The sequence below is a fragment of the Dermochelys coriacea genome, chromosome 11, assembly GCF_009764565.3.
Source record: "Dermochelys coriacea isolate rDerCor1 chromosome 11, rDerCor1.pri.v4, whole genome shotgun sequence".
Lineage (NCBI taxonomy): Eukaryota > Metazoa > Chordata > Testudines > Dermochelyidae > Dermochelys > Dermochelys coriacea.
Window position 1 is genome coordinate 62,585,077 of NC_050078.2, and position 17,976 is coordinate 62,603,052.

At 45.5% G+C, this 17,976-nt stretch overlaps 1 long non-coding RNA gene across 1 annotated transcript in view; it reads right to left on the bottom strand.

Annotated features, from left to right (window-relative positions):
- Nucleotides 1–267: 267 nt before the first annotated feature.
- The window catches only part of LOC119863672, an 80,378-nt gene continuing 62,669 nt past the window's right edge, over nt 268–17,976 (bottom strand). Inside the window, exons 3-4 of the long non-coding RNA XR_006278090.1 lie at nt 1,041–1,142; nt 268–870 (exon numbers count right to left, since the gene is read on the bottom strand). This is a non-coding gene — a long non-coding RNA (uncharacterized LOC119863672). The remainder of the gene's footprint in view (nt 871–1,040; nt 1,143–17,976) is intronic.

A 17,976-nucleotide genomic window follows, 5' to 3' on the forward strand; every position in this document is an offset into this window, starting at 1 on the left:
GAGTACTTAAATTTTTCTAAGCACTCAAACTTGTGCCACGACATTACATTTAAAAAGCCAAACCAACAAGCAAGGCAACTACAGGCGGTCTTTGTTCTATCACTGCATCATGGCGTCAATCCAGAGTCAATTATGTAAAACAACAGCACCTCAACACCATTATCAACAGTCTCGTCAAGGGAACAGTTGCACCTAGTCAGAGCTGGAAACATCTTGAAGAAATTTAATTATTTTTTTTTAGTTTATTGCTTTGGGCGTTCTTCTTACCTTATTTCACTCTAAAGTGCCTGGGGATATTATTCATGTAGAACATATGGAATGCTATATAAATCCAAGTTGTTGCTGATTTTACTTAAAAGTCAGTTTTTATTTTCTTTTTTACTCTTGTTTGTTTACGCTTCCTTGAAACATCTTTTGCATTGCCACAGATGTCGCCTTCTCAGAGTGCTTTATCTTTTGTACACATTAATCTTGCTTCCTGAGTATATGTGACTTTGCCTTGCACAATGATGGAGAGAAATGGAATGCCAAAAACTAATTTTCAAAGAAAATGGCAAAATGATTTAAGTTCATTTCTTTTAATTCCATATCAATTAAGTTTAACGGTCAAAATTCCTTCATCGATTTATGGAACTAGGCAGATCATGATTTTTAAAGGAAGGAGTAACTCCAAGACAGCTCTTTTTAATTGAGAAAAGATTTTTTAAGAGCCTAATGTCTTAACTTTACTATACTATAGAGATAATTTGAAGCCTTTTGTTCTTATGTGGGGCTTTCAGTGATCCTGGTCCAGGATTCCAAGCAGACACCAGGTTTCTGCAGGTTCCTATAGCAGCTGCTGAAAAAGTATTTTCCCTGTACAGCAATTGGCTATAAGAGAAATCAGTTTGAGAAAGGTTTACTCTCAGACCCTCCATATAGAATATCTTAAGGTAGCTAGTCATGGGCTTTATGTCCCGGGGGCATAGCAAGTCACCAAATAATGACCAAAGCTGTAGCACTCTCCTGTACTGAGACTACAGTGGTGCCTGATTTCTTACCTGGCACCCACACAGAGGGAATATCTTGCAGCTTGTCGCCATCTCTGGAAGGAGGTCCTGTGATCACCTTTTGGTGTGGTCTTTCTGGGGTCTGAGCTTCTCCTGATTGCAAACAAACGGAGGAGGGCCAGTTAGAGCAGATCATAGCTTCTTACTTTAAATTGAGTCGGTCAGCCCTTCAATTGTAGGGCTTGCAATTCCCCTCTGTCTCTTGGTTGCTTTCTCTGAGACAGCCTTGTACGGGGCTTTAGCCCCTTTACTATCTCTGGCCTTTCTGTTTCCCACTCCCACTCTGTTCTCTCCCCTCTGTAAGGGATCTTGTTTTCTCTGTTGGTCACAGCTGTGGGCAGCTGGCTCCATGGGTACATCTACATGGGAATAAACAGGGTCGGGTTTGTATAATTTGTGGTGGTGCCCAGAATGGGTCCAAGTCCCACTCCCACTCCCCACACCTGCCTAAGGCTCTGGGAGGGTGTTTGGGTGCGGGAGAGGATTGGGGCTTTGGGATTGAGTTTGGGTGCTGGGTGCAGGCTCTGGGAGAGAATTTGGGTAGGGGAGGGCTGCAGGCTTTGGGATGGAGTTTAGGTGCTGGGTGCAGGCTCTGGGCTGGGACAGGCGGTTGAGGTGCAGGAGAGGGTTTGGCTGCTGGGTGTGGACTCTGGGCTGGGACAGAGGGTTGGGGTGCAGGAGGGGTGTGGGGCTGGGCCGGGGATGAGGAGTTTGGGGTGCAACAGGCAGGCTGCCTCAGGGCTGGGACAGGGGGCCAGAGAAGAGGACTCCCCTGGAGCTCGCTACTGCCAATGGGGAGAGGGCTTGGGGGAGGAGGGGCCCAAGCCTGCCCCTTCCCCCCCCCCCCCGAGGCTGCTGCTCAGGAGGTCCAGCCAGGATCACCCCCCCCACCGCCACCCCTCTTGGAGTCGACTCAGAGTTGCCTGACGGGGGCGGGGGGGCCGCCATGTGCCTCCTCCCCTCCTCAGGCACAGCAGCTGCCTGAGCCTGCCCCCAACCCTGCTCCCTTGTAGCTGGCAGCAGCCGGCAAGGGAGCGCCGCTCAGAGCGGCGGGTGGCAGCCACCCACTGCACAGGGCAGGCAAGGAGGCTCAGGAGAGGCGCGCGGGGGCAGCAGGCGGGGCCGGGGGATGCTCTGGGGGAGGCACACGGGGTGGCAGACGGGGCTGAGGGAGAGACCCAGCCCTGAACATTGGGGGAGCCAGGCCCCCCGGGCCCTGAATTTGCTGGAGCCCGGGCACCACAGGCCCATACAACTCACCGCCCCTGGGCATAAAAACCCAGCCACTGGCTTGGGTCAGCTGACTGGGGCTCAGGCTCTGGGGCTAAAAAGTTGCTGTGTGGACATTCGGGCTCAGGCTCCAGCCTGAACCCAAGATGTCTATACAACCATTTTTAGCCCCACAGCCTGAGCTGCACAAGCTCCTTTCAGCTGACCCAGGCCAGCTGTGGCCCTGCTGCAGGCTTTCATCTCCGTGTAGACATACCCCACGATTGGCAGTTCTAGCAGCTGTGCGAGGGTGTGATCAAGCAGTTTGCCTTTAAGCCAGAGCAGCTTTCCTCTCCCTTCTTCCTGGGCTCAGTAAGAGGTTTGTAAGCCCTATTTCAAGGCCCTTTTTGTGGAAATAGTCTTGACTGACAGAGGGTTGTCTCTGTTTATCACTGTATAATAATTCACTGCCCAAAGAAAGCAACATGTTTCTTTGTGTAACTATTAGTGTTGCATATGTGGCTTGCTTATACTTCCTAAATAAACAGTTCCGAAAAAGGAAAGGGACGGATCATTGTATCACCATTATAAAAGGATAATACAGTGTTAAAGGTCTTCACAGCCCATGGTTCATGGTATGAAATGACTACATGCGAGGGTGAGAGAAAAATATATTTTTCCTTCATGTACAGCACTAGATAACTGGCCAGGTTGATGCATTACCAGCTTCTTCTCCACCTGGTTCTCAATTGTCTTGGATATTGGGCATTCCTGGAAGCAGGATACCAAGCAGTTTGGTGTTGATCCAACATGCAAATCTTATTACTTTAACTTTTTAAGACAGTGGCTACAGGTCATCGTATTCCAACTAACATTATTTTATGCACAGCCCTCCTATGATATGAACTGGTAGCCTGGATCCTGAGAATAAAAGCCCCCATTTGAATATAGTCTGGATATGCTTAGTTACTCATGCAACCATATAGCCATAAAACCTGTCATTTCAAATGTACATGGCCCGTGTAGGGGAAACTAGATTGCATGCCCCGTGAACCTAAAGGTAGAGGTAGTACATATGCACAATTGATATACAGTACCAGCCAACAGCCAGGGTGTCTCTTGGTATTGTAGAAGAGGAAGAATTAATAGAAGTATGAAAAATTGGAAGAAGGAAATGTGGATTCCATAATTAGATTTCCAGTAACATTATCTAACTTTTTTTTGGGAGGAGGGGAAAAATAGGAGGGCAGACTTTCATCTTGGTCCTCACTGGAAGACTCCACCCTCAGCCAGCCATGGTGGCCCTGCATCTCTGAAACCTTCCTTGATCATTAAAGGCCTTCTGCTTCCACTTAAGTCAATGGGAATACTGACTTAATTTCTTACACAATCAAGCCATACAAAGCCTATTTGCACTGGGCCGGATCCTCAGCTGGCTTCAGTCTGCAGACACCAATAGAGCCGTGCTGATTCATACCAGCTGAGGATCAGGCCCATAATCTGTAGGTCAGGCACAGGGGTTGCTGCAAGGGATTTCTAGCCCCTGTTCACCTGGAGAACAAAAGATTGAGCCTGGGAATTGACAGGTTTCTCACACAGCGGTGCTATGCTAACAATTGCACCACAGCCAGCCCTCTTGCTATTTCACTTTCGGTAATGAAGAAGAAGTGTGGTGTGACTCTGGCAGGGAACCACTGCAGGCTTTCTCACTACATTATTAAGTCCAGTGTTCCTAGGTACTGCAGCTGATATATTGTTCCCTCCCGTCCCCATTTCAAGATCTACTGTTCACATTGTTATAAGGGTGCCCCTGAGAGCTCCATCAAAGGAAGGAGTTGTTTAACTGTTCAGTGAATGAGTTTCCTGAAGCCAGTGAATTGCACTAACAGACATTAAGAAAGCTTTCAGAGTAGCAGCTGTGTTAGTCTGTATTCGCAAAAAGAAAAGGAGTACTTGTGACACCTTAGAGACTAACAAATTTATTTGAGCATAAGCTTTCGTGAGCTACAGCTCACTTCATTGGATGCATTTGGTGGAAAATACAGTGGGGAGATTTATATACACACACAGAGAACATGAAACAATGAGTTTTATCATACACACTGTAAGGAGAGTGATCACTTAAGATGAGCCATCACCAGCGGGCAGGGGGGGAGGGAGGAGGAAAACCTTTCATGGTGACAAGCAAGGTAGGCCCTTTCCAGCAGTTAACAAGAACATCTGAGGAACAGTGGCGGGGGGGGGGGGGAAATAACATGGGGAAATAGTTTTACTTTGTGTAATGACTCATCCACTCTCAGTCTCTATTCAAGCCTAAGTTAATTGTATCCAATTTGCAAATTAATTCCAATTCAGCAGTCTCTTGCTGGAGTCTGTTTTTGAAGTTTTTTTGTTGAAGGATAGCCACTCTCAGGTCTGTAATCGAGTGACCGGAGAGATTGAAGTGTTCTCCGACTGGTTTTTGAATGTTATAATTCTTGACGTCTGATTTGTATCCATTCATTCTTTTACGTAGAGACTGTCCAGTTTGACCAATGTACATGGCAGAGGGGCATTGCTGACACATGATGGCATATATCACATTGGTAGAGGCGCAGATGAACGAGCCTCTGATAGTGTGGCTGATGTGATTAGGCCCTATGATGGTGTCCCCTGAATAGATATGTGGACAGAGGGGTTGGAGCTGAGACAAACACCTACAAGATCTCTATCAAGCATTCTTACAACTACAATACCCACCTGCTGAAGTGAAGAAACAGATTGACAGAGCCAGAAGATTCAGTGCCTTGCAAGTCACCTACTACAGGACAAGCCCAACAAAGAAAATAATAAAATGCCACTAGCCATCACCTTCAGCCCCCAACTAAAACCTCTCCAACGCATCATCCAGGATCTACAACCTATCCTGAAGGATGACCCATCACTCTCACAGATCTTGGAAGACAGGCCAGTCCTTGCTTACAGACAGCCCCCCAACCTGAAGCAAATACTCACCAGTAACCACACACCACACAACAGAACCACTAACCCAGGAACCTATCCTTGCAACAAAGCCCGTTGCCAACTCTGTCCACATTTCTATTCGGTCACTCGATTACAGACCTGAGAGTGGCTATCCTTCAACAAAAAGTTCAAAAACAGACTCCAGCAAGAGACTGCTGAATTGGAATTAATTTGCAAACTGGATACAATTAACTTAGGCTTGAATCGAGACTGGGAGTGGATGAGTCATTTCACAAAGTAAAACTATTTCCCCATGTTATTTCTCCCCCCCACCATACCCCCCACTGTTCCTCAGATGTTCTTGTTAACTGCTGGAAATGGCCCACCTTGCTTGTCACCATGAAAGATTTTCCTCCTTCTCCCCCCCCCCCCGCCCCGCTGGTGATGGCTCATCTTAAGTGATCACTCTCCTTACAGTGTTTATGATAAAACCCATTGTTTCATGTTCTCTGTGTGTGTATATAAATCCCCACTGTATTTTCCACCAAATGCATCCGATGAAGTGAGCTGTAGCTCATGAAAGCTTATGCTCAAATAAATTTGTTAGTCTCTAAGGTGCCACAAGTACTCCTTTTCTTATTAAGAAAGCTGCGTTGGTTCTGCACAACTGCAGAAGTATTTCAGTGGGATCACTGGAGTTCAGCAAATACAAACTGGAGACTACCGAAGGATTTGCTTTTCAAATAGCTAGGGGAGCCATTGCTTTCACTAAATTAAACAAATATCAGCCTGTTTCCCATAGTAACAGTGTGTTGGACACCCTAAGTCAGATTGTGCCACTGATTGTGCTACTGCCTGCATTTGCAGCAGTTCAGAGAGGCACCCCCCAACAGGGAACTGCGGGAGGCACAATGTCTCTAGGTGATCCCCTGCACACAGCATGTTCTTCACCAACAATCTGGCCAGCGCACACAGCATCTCCTCCCCACACTCTTTTGGGTGTTGTTTGTACCACAGGGGATGCTAGCAGAGAGTAGTCCCTGCACACAGGCGAATGAAGGGACTGCACAGAGGGAGAGGGAAGCACACAGGCAGGGAAAATTTCTTGTACTCTCCCTCCAATACCATCTTGAACACATACCCCCAAAGGGGCCAGGTGCAGTCTGACCACATGTGGGTAAGCTGATGTTACTCTCCCATTTTTCCACTGACAAATCCAAGATGTTCTGTCTGATGTTTTAAATGGTCTGAATTTAGATGCCTAGTTCCAAACTACTAATGCACACTGTACCAGGACACCTGAATACAGGGATTATAATCCTCTGCACTAACAGAAATCCAGAAGGCATTCCAGCATTAAGACCAATTCCGATCCATCTAACATCAGTGGAACGATTCCCATTGACTTAATCTGGGAAAACTCCCATTGATTTCAATGGGACCAGGATTTCACCCTTGATCCAGCTCTATGGGCTTGTATTCTGCAAAAGTCCATTGGGCACTACAGAGATAGAGCCTGCATTTTACATAATCTAGAGTTTTTATTTTAAAAAATTAGTGTCTAACATCTGAAAGCGAAACCAGCATTGAAAACCCAAACCACTGCTTGCCTCTCCTGTTAAGTCTCCAGCCAGGCAAGACTGAAGCAACAGCGTCAAGAACATTATAAACTTCCCCGTTCACTTTAAAGCAATGGTGGGCAACCTGCGGCCCACAGGCCACATGCAGCCCATCAGGGTAATCCACCTGCGGGCCACAAGACAGTTTGTTTACATTGACCGTCACAGGCACGGCCGCCCACAGCTCCAAGTGGCCGCAGTTCGCCGTTCCCGGCCAGTGGGAGCTGTGGGAAGAGGCACAGGCTAAAGTAGTCTAAAGTAGTTGTTGTGAGAAAAGCCTGCAGAAAATGAAGGGAACTGGACAGTGTCAAGCAAGAGCAGTCAAGGAAACTGGACAGTGTCAAGCAAGAGTCTACTGTTAAATTAACCAATCTTTCCCCCCCAATCTTTTATTAAAAGATAACATATAATAAAATTTACCTAACAATAACTTAGAAAATCTGATTTCCCATCCTTTCCACTAGCGAGAGCCATTTCCTTTGTCTCAATCTACTTCCCAGCAGGAGAGCCATGCTGATGAAGTATCATCAAATTGTCAGCTCCCACTGAGACAGACCCAAGCACCGCTCACTGATTGGAGAGATGGAAGCAGTGACAGGTGTTACTAAAACCTGTTGGGTTTTAAAATTAACAAACAACTTTTTTTCCTCTCTCAAAGGATATTTCTGAAACAGAAAAGGTCCCCCAGAAGGGCAAAGCAAATGATATCAGAAGAGATTAAAGCAAAAACAGAACTATTTAGCAAAGCAAGGAACTGAATGACAAGGGACATGATGGAAGTATATGGGAATAATAATTGCTATAGACAAAGTCCATGAGGTGCTGCTACTTATTATGCTACTGATAATGCTGGAACGAGAGGCTCACATAATAAAATGTAGAGGTTTCAGATTTAAAGGTGTAGGATAATGCAGCCCACGACTGACCAAATACTCCACATGTTCCTAGTGTAACAACACAAGGCATTATTAACCGGTAGAATTCACTGCCACAAGATACTATTGAGTCAATGAAGATAGTGGGATTTTAAGAAGAGTTAGACATGAATAACATAGGTGTCTATATTCTTGAGCATTTTGACACAAAAGCATATTATTGGAGGGACTAGTAGCACAACCTATCATTAAGGTCATCTGACACTTCTCATTAGAAGACCCTGTTTTCAGTTGCTTATTACTTTGCCAGCCGTTAACTATTTGGGCTGAAATTTTTCAAGCTAGGTGTCTGCCTCGGGCTAATTATTATTATTAATTATTATTTCAGCCAATATAGTTCAGCTGTTTCCAAGAACAAGGATAGAGAAAAATAGGTTGTATTGTTTGTTACAATATGTTGACCTTTGCTTTGAACTGCCCTAGTGCTCCCATGCTTTGAAGCAGGGACTTGAAATTTGGCGGGAAAGTCTCTGTATGTGGGATGCACCTTTTTATGTCCCTGTGAAAATCTGCTGATATTTTTCCACGTTATAAGCCTCTGAAAAATTGCAGTTTGCACATGCTTAGTAGAGACTTGCTTGAACGCAGCTTAATTCACCAGAGATTCCAGCCACAGTGAGCATGCTCCAGCCCAGGGGTTGAGCAGGACTTCCCTGCAATTGCAGGCCATGCTGGGTCCAAGTCCTAGCACCGGTACTGAAAGCAGGGGGGTGTCTCTCCTGTGGTCTCAATTTCCCATCCCCTGGCTTGATCCATGGGGGAGGAAGCCACTGGAATCAAATACAGAGGGGACAAGAGCTGGACCTGGGGGGCCAGGAGTAGTAGACTGGGAAAAGAAGCCTGTGACCCACCTGGTAGAGGGCACCCCAGACCATAATGCTCATCAGGCCTGGCACACTCATTGCCCCAACTCACTGTTGCCCCAATCTGTATCTAAAAGGTGTTGTGTTAGGTGTCCTAGGCACGCTGGTTGTTACTATTATTGCATGGTGTATGTATGAGTGATGTATGTAAAACTATAGGTGTGTGCTGGAAATATATTCCTAGAATGTGTTTGGCAGGCAGTGTCTGAGCCCAACCAGTCATAGACAAAGGAATGTAGTTTTCGTGGCTTGACTATGTCTCCAGTGTAAATAAAGCAAGGTGAGACCAAAGACAATGAAAAGCACATTTGCAAATAAGGTAGTCAAAACCATCAGGTGAGCAAGTAAGGGACAATGACCATTTAACTATCTCAATAGGGGAGGGGGCTGCAAACTTTATGCCTCTTGAAACAGAGTCAATGAAGTTTGGGAAGATATAAGCAGAGGCAAAAAGCCATTTTTGTCATCCATCACTTAATGGATACAAGAGGCTAGAGCTCTTGTGTTCAGAGAAAGTTGGATCCTTCAACAAAGGGAGTTGAAGTCTCTGGGAATTGACCGTAGCTGAGAAACCTGCTTAGACAAAGATTGTAACTTCCTGAGATTAAGATTTATTCATTAGAAAGTGTGTTTTGTTTTCCACATAACCATATCTGTGTCTTCTGTTCTTATTATCACTTCACTCTCTGATCTTTGTTAATAAACTTATTCTTGTTTGATTACAAACCATCTCAGTGCTACGTGTTAGGACGGTAAAATCTTCAGCCAAACTAAGGCTGGTGTGTGTTCTCTCTCTTTGGGGGCAGCAAACCTGATAACTTCTGTGAGGGTCTAGTGAGATGGAGTGGATGTTGCAGTGGAGATGGTTTTGGGGAGACTCAGAGCTGTTGGCATCACCCTGCAAGGAGTAACCAAGCCGGTAGAGGCCAGGGTCAGGCCATTGTGCTGTGAGCAGGTTGCTGGTGGCAGGGCTCTGAGACAAAGCTGCCCATCACAGAAGTACCTGGGGTTACAGAGCAGGTGGTGACACAACCCCTTACTGGTCTGGGTCACAAGGCATCACAGAGCCTCAGCGGGGAAGACGAGGAGTGGAGGCTGGTGGGGTGGGAGGGCAGATCAAATGAGGAGCCAGGTCCAGGGGACTGGGACTGGCTGGGCAAGGACTAGAACTGGCTGGGCAAGGACTAGAACTGAGATGAGAAACTGGAAGAGTGGACACAGGGACTGGCTAGGTAAGAATGAGACGGAGACGAAGAGAAGAGAAGAGATGGGTGGAAGAGACAGGACTGGGATGGGGACAGAAATGAGAGGATGGGGCAGAAAGGGTCAAGCTTGGGGGACAACAGGCAGAAGGGCCTGTGTCCACTACAGTGGACTCCTCTCCAGAGCCTGCATGGAATCTAAGATTCCTTAGTCTCACCATGCCAAGGTATCAGCAAATATCTGTGAAACCTTCTGGCAAAGTGTCCAATGCCCCTCTGGGGCTGGTCCGCAGAGGATTACAACCTCCTCCTGCTATCGTTTTCTCTGTTATCTCAAGCAACAGAGGTCTCTGAGGTGGAGCTAAAGATTCCAACCCTGCAGATGAGCCATGCGGATGCCAATATGATGCCACCTCTTGGGATTTTTGGTCATTTTTTCATTTTATTTTTTTTAAAATTAGGAAATTACATACACACAAAAACTACATTGCATTACATTACATTATACAGATGTGTTATGCTAGTCTTTAATTTCTTGATGACATATTGTTTTCCACAGGACCCCTGCCTCATTCAATGCACAGGATGGATTTCTTTGGGATGACCCAGGATTGTGTAGCGAAGGAGATGGTGGTCTGTAGGACCCCTTTCTTCATTTGTTGCAAAAGTTGGAAGGTGGGTAATGAATGAGGCTAGAGATTGCAGGAAGGGAAAGGACAGTCTTCTGGTTCAGGCGGTTGAATGCTGCCCTGGAGAACTGGATTCTATCCCTGTCTCTATCACAGCATTCCTGTGGCAAGTCGTTTACACCAAACTTTCCAGAGGTGGTCACTGATTGTGTGTTCCTCATTTTCTGGGTGCCTGGCTTGAGACCCTGGGATCAGATTTTCAGAAACACTGAGCACTCCCAGCTGCAACTGAAGTCAGTGGAGCTATGCTTTGATCATATGAGGTGCTACACATTCTGAAAAATCAGATCCCAGATGCTTCAAATTGGATACTCAAAATTAGTGAATTTCTTCTTACCTTAATCTCTCTGTGCTCTCTGTAAAATGGGGATAACAACATCACCTCACCTCACTGGCTGAAATAAATTAACATTTGTGAAGCACTCAGATACTATAGTGATGAGCATCAGAGGGAAGCCTATGAGGAAATTAATAATTCTGTCTTCAGAGCAGGGTTCGAATAGCATGCAGTGAATAAGCCATGGAGCTACACACTGAATAATGAGGAGAAAACTGTTTGTTATACTCCTGGGGGAATTCTGCACCATTGCGCATGTGCAGAATTAATGTCCCTGCAGATTTCTTTGCTTCCCTGCAGAAAAATAACTTTCTGATATGGAAGCAAAGGGAAGCCACAAGTGTGGTCATGCAACCCTCTCCAGCAGTATGTTTTGAGTGCCATGGGGAGCTGGCAGAGAGGTAAATCATTGTGGCGCAGGGGACATGACTGGGGAAGACTCGGCTGGTTGCTCCTATCCTGCACCGGGCTCAGCTGCTAGTCCCGGCTAGGCTGAGGTGGACAGGACTTCCTCTTCCCCTGCACATCATCCGGGGCTGGGTCAGACCCTCCTCCAGATTTCTCCCCCAGCTGCAGGAAGCTCTGCAAACTCCCACATACACACTTCCTGCAACCATTGTTCCTCAGCTGCAGGGGGAGGGATCCCTGTGCAGGGAGCTGCTCCCCCATCTTCCCAGCCCCCATGCATCCAGACCCCCTCATATCCAGACTCTCCCGCTGAACCTCACTCCCCCCCGCATTCAGAACCCCTCCCCCCCGATGATTCCCACTCCCACCCCTGCACCTGGACCACCCCGTCAAGCCACTCGCATCCGAGTCCCCACCTCACTGAGCTCCAACCAGCTGCACCTGGACCTCACCCCACTGAGCCCCCCACATCAAGCCCCCCATCAATCTCTATCCCTCCAACACTGAGACCCCCCCGCTGAGCCCCAACCTCCTTCATCTGGAACCCCCTGCAGAGTCCCATCACAGTTACACCCAGAACCCCCCAAAAAATCCCTGTGCAGAAGAGAAGAATGAGGGGGGATTTGATAGCTGCTTTCAACTACCTGAAAGGGGGTTTCAAAGAGGATGGCTCTAGACTGTTCTCAATGGTAGCAGATGACAGAACGAGGAGTAATGGTCTCAAGTTGCAATGGGGGAGGTTTAGATTGGATATTAGGAAAAACTTTTTCACTAAGAGGGTGGTGAAACACTGGAATGCGTTACCTAGGGAGGTGGTAGAATCTCCTTCCTTAGAGGTTTTTAAGGTCAGGCTTGACAAAGCCCTGGCTGGGATGATTTAACTGGGACTTGGTCCTGCTTTGAGCAGGGGGTTGGACTAGATGACCTTCTGGGGTCCCTTCCAACCCTGATATTCTATGATTCTATGATTCTATCCCCCACACCTGGATCCTCCACTGAGCCACCCACACTCAGATTGCTCCACACAGAATCCTCTCAACCTACACCTGGATCCCCCCACACTAAGCCCCTCCACTCTTGGATCCTGCCTTGCTGAACCTGCCTGCCCACACCTGGTGCACCTGGCATGGAGGGTAAGGGCCCTGGGGTGTTTCTGGGGCAGGCCTGGTCCTTGCGCTATGTCAGGGTTGGGTGCAGCCTCACCGCTGAGTCTGTGTCCCAGGTGGGAGTACCCAGTGATCTCCCACCTCTGTGCTCCCCAATGCCATGCTGGAGCCTCTACATTTATTTGACAAATAAAATTTGCAGAATTTTTAATTTTTTGGTGCAGAATTTTTTTTTTGGCACAGAATGCCCTCAGGAGTATTAAGTGAGCACCATGTAATGGTGCATATCCTGGCCACTCTCCTCCTTCACCCCTGTCTTTGCCCCCTGCCAACCTTCTTCTGCACTGATGATGATAGATGCACCTCCCACCCACTCACTTGCACCCCGTATAATGAAGCTGCAGTGGTCTCACTATACTCAGGGTTCTCAGAAAATGGGACTGCAGTTGGGGCTAAATTAAGGTCAGAAATTATTTTCCCTCTTTAATGTGATTTTTTCCTTCCCCCCCCCCCCTTTCTCTTCACATATCCAGTCCCTTCTTATGGGGAAAGTCTAATGGAATTTAATAGGGATGAAACTGGTAGGTTCTATACAAAGTAACCAAGTTCTATAGAAATCACACTAGAATTTAAATAGAGAATAGTATCCTTTCTATTGTCTTTCTGAACCATCCCACAAGATTCTGTTCTGCAGCCGAGATTTTAATTCTCTCATTTCTATAAGTTGTTTCAAAAAAATGTATAGAAAGGTTTCCTAATATTTCCTATTAAATCCTCTGGAGCTTTATAATAGGAGACAACATCACAGAGCATGTAAAGCAGGTTCCACATGAAGTATATCATTGTCTCTTTTGTTAGATGTTTTTTATTTTTGTATGAATTATTTTTTAATCATTAATACTATTATATACAAGGGGGGAAGAGTAAATTGTGCTCATGAATGTGACCAAAAGGTGACAGAGGCCATGCAGTGATAATTACTGGAGATTATGAGCTCTCTAAAGCCTGTACAGTTAAAAAAACATGCCTTTGTCCTAGGAGAGGGAAAAACATATGATTGTCTGGAATATTTAATATTTAATTTTGTAAGATGCTCAGATACCGTGGTAATGAATGCAATATAAATACCTAGACAAACAGATGTAGTCCATTTGTTCACCTGTAATTCTCATCCCGGACACTCCTCAAAGTGAAAGACAATACTAAACCACAACACCCTGCACTTATATAGAGGTTCCAACCCCCCACCTCCGCCACCATTGAGCTTAAAACACTTTACAAAGGTGGAAAAATAGAATCAATCGCTTTTACAAATGGGGAAACTGAGGCACAGAGACATGACAAGCTCATGGCCGCTCAGTAAATCTGCTACAGAGTCAGGAACAGAACTCGGCCATAACCAGAACACTTTGCTGCTTCCTCTGAATAACTGAGCATCATTCTTATGTTATATAGAGCCACATATTTGCTTCCACTGTTATGGTCTTCACAGTGCTGCTCGTTCATCTGTTTTAATACGTCTAAGCCACTATTACAATATCTTCGATATAACTGATCTGGAGGTCCCTTAGCATGAACACATTAGGGATACAGTACAATCATTACACCCCTCATAATTGCATTTGGATCTTCTCAGGCAAGTTACCCCGGTGGCTGATCACCAATGCATTTAGCTGTAGACTCTCCTGCTCACACACAGCCTTGTGCCTTGGTTCCCCTTGTGAAAGCTGCTTTACATTTTTGGCCCACTCTCTGCATGGCTGTTAGATAATTAGTTGCTAAAATAAGTACTTAATATAAATGCAGGAGCAAAACAACACAGCTCTACAAAATAGGTGCATTTTGTGGAGCTGTCATTTAGGGCAGTATTTGGCTGATGATTTGAGCGATGCTCGCATATAGATGTTATTGGGGCTGAGGGGGGTCCATAGTCAAAGACCAAATGTACTCTCCGCCTAGGTGGATTGGTTTAGACTAAATGAAACAGCGAAACTTAACTATAAAAAGGCTTTAATCCTACAACCAGATCTCAGAAGGTGCACATGCATAGAGAGCCCCACTGACTTCATTGGGGCTACAAGCAGGGGTCCTCGCATGTGGATTGTGTTGTCTGTTTGGGGACATGGAGAACAAGATTTGTCAATGGAAATATACCAGTGTAAACTGGAGTAATGTGTATTACTTGCTCTGTGACAGCACCAACCTTGGGACTCAGCTCACAGGGAGCACCCCCTGTAGACAGGCTACAGGGATCACCTCAGCCTTAAAGGTACAGTATAGAGAAAATAACCTTACAGTCACATAGCTGCATAGAATCAGAAAATATTAGGGTTGGAAGAGACCTCAGGAGATCATCCAGTCCAACCCCCTGCTCAAAGCAGGACCAACACCAACTAAACCATCCCAGCCAGGGCTTTGTCAAGCTGGGCTTTAAAAACCTCTAAGGATGGAGATTCCACCACCTCTCTAGGTAACCCATTCCCATGCTTCACCACCCTCCTAGTGAAATAGTGTTACCTAATATCCAACCTAGACTTCCTCCACTGCAACTTGAGACCATTGCTTCTTGTTCTGTCATCTGCCACCACTGAGAACTGCCTAGCTCTTTGGAACCCCCCTTCAGGTAGTTGAAGGCTGCTATCAAATCCCCCCTCACTCTTCTCTTCTGCAGACTAAACAAGACCAGTTCCCTCAGCCTCTCCTCGTAAGTCATGTGCCCCAGACCCCTAATCATTTTCGTTGCCCTCCGCTGGACTCTCTCCCATTTGTCCACATCCCTTCTGTAGTGGGGGGACCAAAACTGGACACAATACTCCAGATGTGGCCTCACCAGTGCCGAATAAAGGGAAATAATCACTTTCCTCAATCTGCTGGCAATGCTCCTACTAATATAGCCCACTATACTGTTAGCCTTCTTGGCAACAAGGGCACACTCCTGACTCATGTCCAGCTTCTCGTCCACTGTCCTTTTCTGCAGAACTGCTGCTTAGGCAGTTGGTCCCCAGCCTGTCGCAGTGCATGGGATTCTTCCGTCCTAAGTGCAGGACTCTGCACTTGTATTTGTTGAACCTCATCAGATTTCTTTTGGCCCAATCCTCCAATTTGTCTAGGTCACTCTGGACCCTATCCCTACCCTCCAGCATATCTACCTCTCCCCCCAGCTTAGTGTCATCTGTGAACTTGCTGAGGGTGCAATTCATCCCATCATCCAGATCATTAATAAAGATATTGAACAAAGCCAGCCCCAGGACAGACCCCATGCATATGCCATGAGAAGCTATTTTCTTGTGCCAGTAATCATGGCTACCTTCCTTTTAGAAGAGGGGGACTGACTGGGCTATAAACCTCCAAAGAAGGTATAGTCAAACAGTACGAAGATCTCGCTCCTCAACCACCACCCTTGTTCAGCCCCAAGCCCACTGGAGGTTGACTAATCTCCTTGATTTATTTTTAGCTTCTTATTTTTTTTAATGTGTAAGCACATTATCAGATTTGATTATGTAGTTTTATTTGGTGACCAATTCTCAGCAGCCTCAGCAAAAAAACAAATTAAATTGTATATATATTCTACAGATCAGCAAACCACTTCAGAAAAAAAAAAATCGAGTACAATAAATTCTCTGAACCGCAGGTAAATACTCCAACCTCTTTGGGGTTTAAAAAAATCTGGTTGATACTTTTCATTTCTGGACTCCTTTCACAGTCCATCCAGCATTCACAGATTCATAGAGTCTAAGGCCAGAAGGGATCATTGTAATCTAGTCTGACCTCCTGCATAGCACAGGCCACAAACCTTCCCCAAATAATTCCTAGAGCAAATCTTTTAGTAAAAAACATCCAACTTTGACTCAAGATTTGCCAGTGATGGAGAATCTACCATGACTCTTGGTAAATTGTTCCAATAGTTAATTACTATCACCATTAAAAATGTATGCTTTATTGCCAGTCTGTATTTGTCTCAGTTCAACTTCCAGACATTGAATTGTGTTGTACCTTTCTCTGCTAGATTGAAGAGCCCATTATTAAATATTTGTTCCCCAGGTAGGGACTTATAGACTGTAATCAAGTACCCCTTAACCTTGTCTTTGTTAAGCTCCTGGAGTCTATCGCTGCAAGGCAGGTTTTCTAATCCCTTAATTATTCTCAGGGCTCTTCTCTGAACCCTCTCCAATTTATCCACATCCTTATTGAATCGTGGACCCCAGAACTGCACACAGTATTCCAGCAGCGGTTGCACCAGAGCCAAATACAAAGATGAAATAATCTCTCTACTTCTACTTGAGAGTCCCCTGTTTATGCATCTCAAGAGCAAATTAGCCATTTTGGCCACAGCACTGCACTGAGAACTCATGTTCAAATGATTATCTTCCATGACCTCCAAATTTTTTTCAGTCACTGCTTCCCAGTATAGAGTCCCCCATCCAGTAAGCATGGCCTGCATTCTTTGTTCCCAGAAAAGCAGAAAGCAGAAGGGTAGTTATACCATTTTTGTAGCCCATAAGCCAGTAAAGCATCCTTATTCAGGAAACTGCTAGAACATGTGCTTAACTTCAAGCATGTACATATGTCGCAATGGTCCTTACAAACATGCTTACATTAAAGTATGTGCTTAAATATTTTAGGCATGGGCTTAAGTATTTCCCTGAACAGGAATGAACTTAAAAGCCTGTTCTTAAGTGCTTTCCTGAATTGTGTCCTTGGTACGTTAGCCCAGCCTGAAGCAGGAAACATTAGGAAGTCTTACAAGAAAGCTTATTCTTATCAGCTGCAATCTAATTCTTCAGACACAAGAAGACTGAAAAGTTTTTTTGAGAGCTTAGCTCAACCCAAACTACAAACATCACCAGCATTACCAACCCCAAACATTCAAAAATCATTAGTCAGGCCACAACAAATAATGAGATTTAAAAAAAAAATCTTGATTTTTAAGCCAAAAATACAAATTTAAGGTTCCTTTTATTTTCTTTCTGGGTTTCTTGAGCCTTTTGGGTTCAGGTTTTCAAGCTTTTCTCCACAATCTCTAGGGACAGAAATTTATTTTTTTGCTAAATGAAAAACTGAGATTCTCGCAGCTCCAGGAGCTGGGGATTTAAGAAAATAATTCACCAAATATACAAGACCCATGATAGAGTCATGATTAGGCAACCCTGAAATCAATACAATCATATACTCTCATCCCAGCTTTCCCCACGGGCTTCGTATCAAACAAAGAACACAGAGAATGTTCTCACCTACAGGAGTGTGACTCCGTGCCATACAGTCTGGCTTCATTTTCAGAGGTTTAACACTCACAGCTCCGCTGATGTCATTGGGAGATGCAGGTGCTCAGCACCTCTGAAAATCAAGTGTGCAAATCTTTTTTCATTCCATTCTTACTGCTGACCAGACAGTTTTCGCTTTTCTGATGGACACATTCTATGAGCTTGTCCGTGCTATGAGCAGAAGAATGGCTAAGTAGTGAGGGTGCTGGGCAGGGTGGGCATGAGTTCAATTCCCTCCTCTGCAAGCAAAGAGTGAGGTGAACAAAACCTTTCTCTTTTCAAAAGCCACCCTCCTAATATGTATTCAGTACTTTCATAAGTTGCAAACACCTGGGAACTAGCATAAGCTGGAAGG